Here is an 11,459-nt window from a genome sequence, read left to right as displayed (position 1 = left end):
TAACAAGTGTAATTAAGGGTTATTATTTCTAAAATTTAAAAAAATGTTATAAGTTATAAGAGACAAACCAGATAGGAGTTGATATAAAATGGGGTTCCCCCCACACAAGTTGGATATCATATTCTTAGCATATCCTAGAAATGTCCGGTAGACATTTTCAGCTTCACCTTTTCAACTTATTCTGAAATGTTCTACAAAATACAGCCCTGTCTATTCACACACTAGAATTAACAAATCTTTTATCCTCCCATATGTTCCTCTTTGATAACTACTAATTATAGGATGCAGGCTCTTGCTTTAATATTATGCTTTATTAACTAGAGCTGAATCAAAGAATGTAGGTTTTATACTGCTTTTTTCAATATTGAAGTATCTGAGGCTTATAATTTCCTGTTTTTATAATGAGAACTGGGTCACAGCAGGAACAAGATAACACTCTGAATCTGTGTAATAAAAGGACTATTTACACAGGTGTAGACAGAGCTTAGGAAAAGCAATAAGGAATAGCTCAATACCCAGGGCTCATAATAGCAAGGAGCAGTTACCCTATGCCTGAAGACCTGTGCAAGGTTTTGAGTGAAGTAGTCAAAGGGCAGCATGCCAGACTTCTTAGAATTACTACATACAGGCACTCAGTGCACATTAATTTCCATCAGAGAGAGTTACAGTGCTCTAAAAGATCCAAAAGTGATACCAGAGATAGTGTGGCAGAGAAAACCAAGGTAGAAACAGTTATGAATGGGAAAGTGTGGCTTCGGTCCCATTGATTTTACCCGAACACAGAGTTGGGACGATTTTAAGTGAATAGAGCATGGACTAAGTCTGCCCTGCATCCAGTTTTATTTGGCCATGTTAAATATGTACCACTAGAATTGCTCAAACCCTCCTAGGTAGTAAACTCTAAGCAAAATTGAATTCCAGAAGAGCAACAAGAAATGACTGTCTGATGAAGGAGATAGCTGAAGGGAGCCTTGTAATCCCCACAAACCCTTTTAACAGTCCTATCTGGCCAGTGTATGGGAAGACAGTTCCTGGAGGTTAACAGCAGACTCTTGGTGATTAAACAGCTCTTTCCTACAGTTGCTTCAGTTGAAACTAATATAGTAAAACTTTATAGGAGGCACAACAAGCCTAGCCAGACTGTTATGCCATCCCAGACTTGCCTACTGCATTCTTTTCCATGCCAGCTTCAGGTTCTGCCAGGTGCAATTTGCATCCTCATGGCAGGGAACCAAGTATAGATTTACTGTTTGGCTACATGGATGTTTGAGTTCACTCGTGTTTTGTCATAATCTAGTGAGGTTGACTTGGACTTGATAACCATTAAGATAATTGGGGCATTCATGAGTGAAAAATCATCAGTGAATTTGGAAAAGCAAGTCCAGAAATAGACTCAAATATATAAGAAAATTTAGTATATGAAAAGGTGGCATCTTAAATCAGTAGGGGGAAAAGATGTATTGCTTAGTAAAAGGTGTTAGCTTATGGTCATATCAAACTTAAAAACATTTAAACCTCACATCTTTTAATCCTGATGGATTAAATATTTGAAAATATAAAACATGAAACTTTGGAAGAGAAGAAATTATGAAACAATGTTTATGCAAAATTACAACTAGAAAGGTCTTTCAAAGTATGACACCAACCCAGAAGTCATAAAAGATTGATAAATTTGACTATATCAAAAGTAAACATCTGCATGGCAAAAAGAACATAAGCAAAGTCAAAGAAGAAAGAACAAGATGATCTAACAATTGTAAATATCTATGCCCCTAACATGGGAGCAGCCAATTATACAAGGCAATTAATAACAAAAGCAAAGAAACACATTGACAACAATACAATAATACTGGGGGACTTTAACACCCCCCTGACTGAAATGGACATATCATCTAAGCAAAAGATCAACAGGGAAATAAAGACTTTAAATGACATACTGGACCAAATGGACTTCACAGACATATTCAGAACATTCCATCCAAAAGCAACAGAATACACATTCTTCTCTAGTGCCCATGGAACATTCTCCAGAATTGATCACATCCTAGGTCACAAATCAGGTCTCAATGGGTACCAAAAGACTGGGATTATTCCCTGCATATTTTCAGACCACAATGTTTGAAACTAGAACTCAATCACAAGAGGAAGTCAGAAAGAACTCAAATACATGGAGGCTAAAGAACATCCTACTAAAGAATGAATGCGTCAACCAGGAAATTAAAGAAGAATTAAAAAAAAATTCATGGAAACCAATGAAAATGAAAACACAACTGTTCAAAATCTTTGGGATGTAGCAAAGGCAGTCCTGAGAGGAAAGTATACAGCAATACAAGCCTTTCTCAAGAAACAAGAAAGGTCTCAAATACACAACCTAACCCTACACCTAAAGGAGCTAGAGAAAAAACAGCAAATAAAGCCTGAACCCAGCAGGAGAAGAGAAATAATAAAGATCAGAGCAGAAATCAATGAACTAGAAACCAAAAGAACAATAGAACAGATCAACGAAACTAGGAGCTGGTTCTTTGAAAGAATGAACGAGATTGATAAACCCCTGGCCAGACTTATGAAAAGGAAAAGAGAAATGACCCAAATCAACAAAATCATGAATGAAAGAGGAGAGATCACAACCAACACCAAAGAAATACAAACATTATAAGAACATATTTTGAGCAACTCTATGCCAGCAAATTAGATAACCTGGCAGAAATGGATGCATTCCTAGAGATGTATCAACTATCAAAACCAGGGAGAAAAACAAAACCTGAACAGACCTATAACCACTAAGGAAATTGAAGTAGTCATCAAAAATCTCCCAACAAACAAAAGCCCAGGGCCAGGTGGCTTCCCAGGAGAATTCTACCAAACATTTCAAGAAGAATTAATACCTATTCTCCTGAAGCTGTTCCAAAAAACAGAAATGGAAGGAAAACTTCCAAACTCATTTTATGAGGCCACCATTACCTTGATCCCAAAGCCAGAAAAAGACCCCCATCAAAAAGGAGAATTACAGACCAATATCCTTGATGAATACGGATGCAAAAAATCTCACCAAAATACTAGCCAATAGGATCCAACAGTGCATTAAAAGGATTATTCACCACGACCAAGTGGGATTTATCCCTGGACTGGAAGGCTGGTTCAACATCCACAAATCAATCAACGTGATACAATATATTAATAAAAGAAAGAACAAGAATCATATGATCCTCTCAATAAATGCAGAGAAAGCATTTGACAATGTACAACATCCTTTCTTGATCAAAACTCTTCAGAGTAGAGGGATAGAGGGTACATACCTCAATATCATAAAAGCCATCTATGAAAAACCTACAGCGAATATCATTCTCAATGGGAAAAACAAAGCTTTCCCCCTAAGGACAGGAACGTGGCAGGGATGTCCACTGTCACCACTGCTATTCAACATAGTATTAGAAGTCCTAGTCACAGCAATCAGACAACAAAAAGAAATCAAAGGCATCCAAATCGGCAAGGAGGAAGTCAAACTCTCACTCTTTGCAGATGATATGATACTTTATTTGGAAAATCCAAAAGACTCCACCCCAAAACCGCTAGAACTCATACAGGAATTCAGTAAAGTGGCAGGATATAAAATCAATGCACAGAAATCAGTGGCATTCCTATACACCAACAACAAGACAGAAGAGAGACAAATCAAGGAGTCGATCCCATTTACCATTGCACCCAAAACCATAAGATACCTAGGAATAAATCTAACCAAAGAGACACAAGATCTGTACCCAGAAAACTTAAAATACTCATGAAAGTAATTGAGGAAGACACAAAGAAATGGAAAAATGTTCCATGCTCATGGGTTGGAAGAACCAACATTGTGAAGATGTCAATGCTACCTAGAGCAATCTACACATTCAATGCAATCCCCATCAAAATACCAACCACTTTTTTAAAAGAAATGAAACAAATAATCCTAAAATTTGTATGGATCCAGAAAAGACCCCGAATAGCCAGAGGAATGTTGAAAGGAAAAGCAAAGATGGCGGCATCACAATTCTGGACTTCTAGCTCTTTTACAAAGCTGTCATCATCAAGACAGGATGGTACTGGCACAAAAACAGACACATAGATCAATGGAACAGAATAGAGAGCCCAGAAATGGACCCTCAACTCTATGGTCAACTAATTCTTGACAAAGCGGGAAAGAATGTCCAATGGCAAAAAGACAGTCTCTTCGACAAATGGTGCTGGGAAAATTGGACAGCCACATGCAGAAGAATGAAACTGGACCATTTCCTTACACCACACACAAAAATAGACTCCAAATAGTTGAAAGACCTAGATGTGAGACAAGAGTCCATCAAAATCCTAAAGGAGAACACAAGCAACAACTTCTTCGACCTCAGCTGCAGCAACTTCTTCCTAGAAACATCGCCAAAGGCAAGGGAAGCAAGGGCAAACATGAACTCTTGGGATTTCATCAAGATAAAAAGCTTTTGCACAGCAAAAGAAACAGTCCACAAAACCAAAAGACAACCGACAGAATGGGAGAAGATATATGCAAATGACATATCAGATAAAGGGCTAGTATCCAAACTCTATAAAGAACTTATTAATCTCAACACCCAAAGAACAAATAATCCAATCAAGAAATGGGCAGAAGACATAAAGAGACATTTTTCCAAAGAAGACATCCAAATGGCCAACAGACACATGAAAAAGTGCTCAACATCGCTCGGGATCAGGGAAATCCAAATCAAAACGTCAATGAGATACCACCTCACACCAGTCAAAATGGCTAAAATTAACAAGTCAGGAAACGATAGATGTTGGCGGGGATGCGGATAAGGGGGAACCCTCCTACACTGTTGGTGGGAATGCAAGCTGGTGCAACCCCTCTGGAAAACAGTATGGAAGTTCCTCAAAAAGTTGAAAATAGAGCTACCATATGACCCAGCAATTGGAGTACTGGGTATTTACCCCAAAGATACAAATGTAGGGATCCGAAGGGGTACGTGCACCCCAATGTTTATAGCAGCAATGTCCACATTAGCCAAACTGTGGAAAGAGCCAAGATGTCCATCGAGAGATGAATGGATAAAGAAGAAGTGGTATATATACACAATGGAATATTATGCAGCCATCAAAAGGAATGAGATGTTGCCATTTGCAACGACGTGGATGGAACTGGAGGGTGTTATGCTGAGTGAAATGAGTCAATCAGAGAAAGACATGTATCATATGACCTCACTGATATGAGGACTTCTTAATCTCAGGAAACAAACTGAGTGTTGCTGGCGTGGTGGGGGTTGGGAGGGAGGGCGTGGCTGGGTGATAGATATTGGGGAGGGTATGTGCTAAGGTGAGCGCTGTGAATTGTGCAACAGTGTTGAATCACAGATCTGTACCTCTGAAACAAATAATGCAATATATGTTAAAAAAAAATGAGATAGCAGGAGGGGAAGAATGAAGGGGGTAAATCGGAGGGGGAGACGAACCATGAGAGATGATGGACTCTCAAAAACAAACTGAGGGTTCTAGAGGGGAGGGGGGTGGGGGGATGGGTTGACCTGGTGATGGGTATTAAAGAGGGCACATTCTGCGTGGAGCACTGGGTGTTATGCACAAACAGTGAATCATGGAACACTACATTAAAAACTAATGATGCAATGTATGTTGATTAACATAACATAAAAACATTTTTTAAAAAGTCAAAGAAGAAAGACAAACTAGGAAAGATATTTGAAATTCATATTCTATAAAAAGGCTAATTTTAACCTTTTATGCTTAATATAAACAGTTCCTGCAAAAAGCAATGTAAAAAGTCTGAACACAGTAGAAAACATAAAAACATAAATTACAGGCAATATAGAAAATTTTCTATAATTTCCTCTAAATGATTTCTATAATTTTTCCTATAACAAAGGATATACTCATAGCCTGAAACACCTGAAGAGCTGGTCAATCTCACTTAAAATAAGGAAAATGCAAATTAAAATCACACAGAGAGGGGAGGTGGTGGGGGATGGTCTAAATAGGTGATGGGTATTTAGGAGGGCACTTTTTAAAAATATTTTATTTATTTATTCATGAGAGTCAGAGAGAGAGAGAGAGAGGCAGAGGGAGAGGGAGATGCAGGCTCCCTGCCCAGCAGGGAGCCTGATGTGGGGCTTGATCCCAGGATCCTGGGATCATGACCTGAGCCAAAGGCAGACGCCCAACCATCTGAACCACCCAGGTGCCCTAGGAGGGCACTTTTGATGAGCACTGGGTGTTATATTAAGTGATGAATCACTAAATTCTACTCCTGAAACAAATATTACACTATATATTAACTAACTAGAATTTAAATAAAAATTTCAAAAAGAAAAAAAGTCACCTAAACTTTTTCACCTATCATATTGACCAAGATTAATGACAGACAGGTGTCTACATACATAAATACATATGTCCATATAAGTATCTATGTATTTGTGTATCCTGTGTATCATTGCATTAATACAAATGGGGAAAGACAAAACATTCACACATTGCTGATAGATGTGTAAATTGGTACAATCTCTGTGGAAGGTGAAGCTGGCATTATCTAATAAATATTACAAACAAATGTATACTCCTTGATCCAGCTATTCTATTTCCATAGGAATTTATTCTACAGAAAATACTCACACATGTGAACTTATGTATGAACAGGCTTATTCATTGCAGCATTGTATGTAATCTCAAAAGACTAAAAGCAAACTAAAATATTCAACAGCCGAAGACTGGTTCCATAAATTATGGTATCTTCATAAATGGAATACAATGCTACTATAAAAGAAAAAGAATGGCAAAGTGGTCTATATATACATACTATCTGAGTGCTTCATATGAAAAAGCAAAGCAGGAGGACCATGACTGATGTACTACCATTTGTTTAAATGAAAGAAATGAATAAATATTCTTATTCGTTTCTTATGTGTTAAATATCTTCGGAATGAGTAACAAAAAACTGGAAGCTCTGGCTGCCTTCGAGGGGGGAGCCTAGGTGACTGTGAAGAAAGGTGGGAGGAATACATGTGAAAAAATGATATTCAACATGTTTAAATTAAATTTTAAAATATAAAAGATGCAAAATACAAAAACATTTCACCAGAGACTAGTTTTTTGTTTTGTTTTTACCCTCCACTTCTTCCCTATCCAAGACAATGCTAAGCAACATTTAAACTATTCCTACACTCCTTCTAAAGGAGATTGTTTTCTTTTCACGTCTTAGCAATGCTGGTCTTGCCAAAGCTCACATGGATAGAGGGGTGGACGCAGAGCTGCAACCCACAGCCCAGCTCAGTGGTTATGGCCAGAGGACTGATTCAAACAGTGGGAAGACTTGGGGATGGGGAAAAGTTTTCCAGCCCCATGGGGAAAATGGTAGGCACCACAGTGGCATCACATCATAATTCAGTTACCTCATTTGAGGTAGCTTTAGTGGGTATGCACTTTCTCTACTTTCTAAGAGAAGAATTACATAATCAGCAAGCATGTTTGGGGTATAGAGGTAAATTCCAAGGGAATTGTTTAAGTATTACATGTTCTCCTTTATTACAATATAAATAACATCATCTGGAAGGGACTACAGATTTTAGTTTGAATTATTTAAGAAAAATACACAATGGTCACAGCTAATTCCAAAAAGAAATAGAGGGGCACCTGGGTGGCTCAGTCGTTAAGCATCTGCCTTCAGCTCAGGTCAGAATCCCAGGGTCCTGGGTTTGAGCCCCGCGTCGGGCTCCCCGCTCCACAGGAACCTGCTTCTCCCTCTCCCACTGCCCCTGCTTGTATTTATTCCCTCTCACTCTTGTCTCCCTCTGTCAAATGAATAAATAAAGTCTTAAAAAAAAAAAGAAATAGAAAAATACTTTATGAATAGTGAACATCAGGGGGCCCTTGGGCCCATGAAAATGAATTTGAAATCCCCCAGAATACACGTCCATAGACATTTGCTGACAGTGGGGTTTCTAAAGACTCTATGTAAGTTTCATGCTTACTTATATGTTAATAATGCAGAGCAACATGAGGGTAAAGACAATTTCTTTCCCATCTGACTTTGCAGAGAGGCAGGGTATATAGTGCTTAAAAATGTGGACTCCAGTGCTCAGTTGGCTGGAAACAGATCACTGCTTCCCATTTATTGGTTTTAATTCTCCCTTTGCCTCAGTTTCCTCATCTGTAAAGGGGAGATTTAGTGAAACTCGCTGCATTGGGTTGTTGGGACTGGCAAATGTGCTAATCTGTGGAAAGCACCGGAACAAATGCATAATGTGCTGGTGGTTGTGTTACTGCAGCGTCCAGCAAAGTGCTGAGCAGGCAGCACTCAGAGCCTTCAGAAGGAAGGAGAGAAGGACAGGAATTCCATAATCCATTGCGTTTTCATTTTGCGTAGGCTCCTGAAAAGAACAGGCATATTTAGTGCATAATCATGTCGAATATCTCTTCCTTATCTCTAAATGGCTTCAGTTCTTTTTTTAGCACATAAATGCTTTCTGATTTATTTATCCCGTAAAACTTTAAATTACTGGCTTTTAGGAGGAAAGGGCATACATTATATGCATGGTGAGTTATAAAATACATAAAAAACAGATGGGGTATGTTTCATAAATTTTATAAAAAACCGTCCTTATACCTCTATGTTCAATTTGGCTCAAGCCTTGGCTGATTCTTTCTTTGAAGTAACTCTTTTATGCTCATTACCATCACCTGAGGCTATGAGCACACATCTCACCTTGCTCCACTTCAACCTTTAAACAGTGTCTCTCCCCCAGAAAGCCAAGTGTATTTTGGCATTTCTAAAGGCAAATCAAAAAACCAAAGTCAATTATATATGGCATGTATATATTACATTCCTGCTTAATGGCTTTTAAGAGATCCCACCATTTCTCCTGAAATTTAAGGCTACACACAATCTCTCCCTCATTCTAGCAGTCTCAATTTCTCTCTCACTACTTCTTAAATTAACCCTCCATACATTTCCCTTTCATCATCACAGGCCAGAGTTATGCCCAATCTCAACTGTTGTCCTTTCTCTTGAACAACAAAAGGTCAGTGTGTCTTCTCTGATGGCTGAGACAACATCTACAGTCATTAAACAGAGACCTCCTTTATCAAAAATCACTCTATTTCAGCCCTGGGGATACAAAGATGGGTAAAGCATATTCCTTGCCCTAATGGACTTTATATTCTAGAGGGAGCCAGATACACAAATGCATTTCTGGTAGAAAATGATATGACGGAACCCATGCATGTATAAAGCACAATGGAAGTGCAATAGAGGAAAGACTTTACTTTTGTGCCATGCCAAGGAAGATATAGAAGGAAGGTGGCATTTGAACTCAATGGGAAAAGGTAACTAGGAGAACGCTGAGCTCACAAAAGACTTTGCAGGAAGAGGGACTATCGTGAATGTAACTTGCTCTTTCCTTGAATATTTTTTTCCCTGAATACCGGTGGCATTGAAGAATACCTCTTACTTAGGCACATAACCAGATCTGGCCTTGATTATAAACCTTTTATGGGTGTCATTACTATGAAAGTATATGTAAGATCATAAATACCATTTATATTTCCCTTAATGTTCCCAAGAAAATCTTAAAGATATATGATACCACAAAAACTGACAGACATTTTAGGATAAAATATTGGAAAAAATTTTAATAAAAATGGCCATAAAGTATAATCATGGCATATATTGACAGTTCAAAAGACAGATCAAAAATTATCAGCCCAATTACTCTAGCCCAGCCCAGAAGACATTTCTGAAGATCAACACCGATCAATCCCAGATGACTCTGCTATTTAAAAAGCCCCGAGTTGCTGCTGTTTCAAAGTACATCAGAGTGATGAGAAATAACACAGCTTGGAATGCTGTAGGAATTTCATTAACCCAAAGACCACCGCAATATACACCATTAATCATAAGTCTCCTCACTTCTTACACTCGAAAAGAAGGAGCTTACTTCCTTTTCTCCTACCAGCATTCCATCTATTGAAATATAAATTTTCCACTAGAGATCCTTCTCCATCAGAAGCTCTCCCAAAATCATGTCAAGGTGAGACACAGAGACCCACCTGTGTCACATGATACCCAGAGATTAAAGTCTTGTGACACTGCAAACAAAGAAATAAGAAGTGATTCACATGAGAACCCTGGGGAACTTGAGAAAAGGGAAATAACTATTTCCTATACATTGGGAGTTTTTACTAGAAAAATATAATGACCTAATTTACTAATCGCATTTGTAGTCAATATAAACAAAAAGAAGGAAATAGTCTTTTCATAATCACAGAAGTCCCTCAGCAGGGTATAAAAGGGGCCATGTGGCAAGGAGACTTCCTAACTCAAGACCCTCACTCTCTTGGAAACACACCCACAACTTCCACCCTCTGACACAATGGTTAGTTCCTCTTGTGGCTCTGTCTGCTCTGACCAGGGCTGCGGCCACGGCCTCTGCCAGGAGACCTGCTGCTGCCCCTCCTGCTGTGGATCCAGCTGCTGCCGCCCCAGCTGCTGCCAGACCACCTGCTGCAGGACCACCTGCTGCCGCCCCTCCTGCTGTGGCTCCAGCTGCTGTCGTCCCTCCTCCTACATTTCTAGCTGCTGCCTCCCCTCCTGCTGTGGCTCCAGCTGCTGTGGCTCCAGCTGCTGCCGCCCCTCCTGCTGCATTCCTAGCTGCTGCTGCCCCTCCTGCTGTGGCTCCAGTTGCTGTGGCTCCAGCTGCTGCTGCCCTTCCTGCTGCTGCCCCTCCTGCTGCCTGCGCCCAGTCTGTGGCCGTGTCTCCTGCCACACCACTTGCTATCGCCCCACCTGTGTCATCTCCACCTGCCCCCGTCCCATGTGCTGTGCCTCCTCTTGCTGCTGAGACTTTTCCCTGAGCCCACCTTCCTCCCTTCACTGGTTTCATCCAGCAGCTGACTCTATACACTATACGATGGCTTAGGGGTAGCCATTCCCAACAACTGTGTGTCCACATCCCAGCCTCAGGCCAAACTCTCACCTTTGTTGACCTTTTCCCCAAGTGGACCCAGAGTATGAAATTAGGTGTATTCATATCAAGAAATTACTAGAATTGCCCAAATTCTACATCTGACCTTTTGACTTCTAGGTTTCAAGTCACCCTGTCCCAAACAGAAATTTCTGCAGTGCCCGCAGGGACACTGCTGTCATAGCCTCAGATCCAAAAGTCTGTATTTCCTTTTTTTTTTTTTATTTTTTTATTGTTATGTTAATTACCATATATTACATCATTAGTTTTTGATGCAGTGTTCCATGTGTATTTCCTTTTACATGAAGAGTTCTGTATCTTATTGTTGCTCCTGAATAAAGCTCCACTTTCCTGGCCTAGAAATATAATGTTCTTGTGTCTGCTGCTTTGTAGTGATTATCCTCATTTCCTGGGGAATTATAGCCAACATGCCACTGAATCAGGCTTTCTAGTCCCTGTTCTCACCCTCAG

This window comes from Callorhinus ursinus, unplaced genomic scaffold (genome assembly GCF_003265705.2).
Source record: "Callorhinus ursinus isolate GAN/ISIS: 27379988/994484 unplaced genomic scaffold, GSC_fseal_2.0 scaffold52, whole genome shotgun sequence".
NCBI classification, from domain to species: domain Eukaryota; kingdom Metazoa; phylum Chordata; class Mammalia; order Carnivora; family Otariidae; genus Callorhinus; species Callorhinus ursinus.
This window is presented reverse-complemented; position numbering follows the sequence as displayed.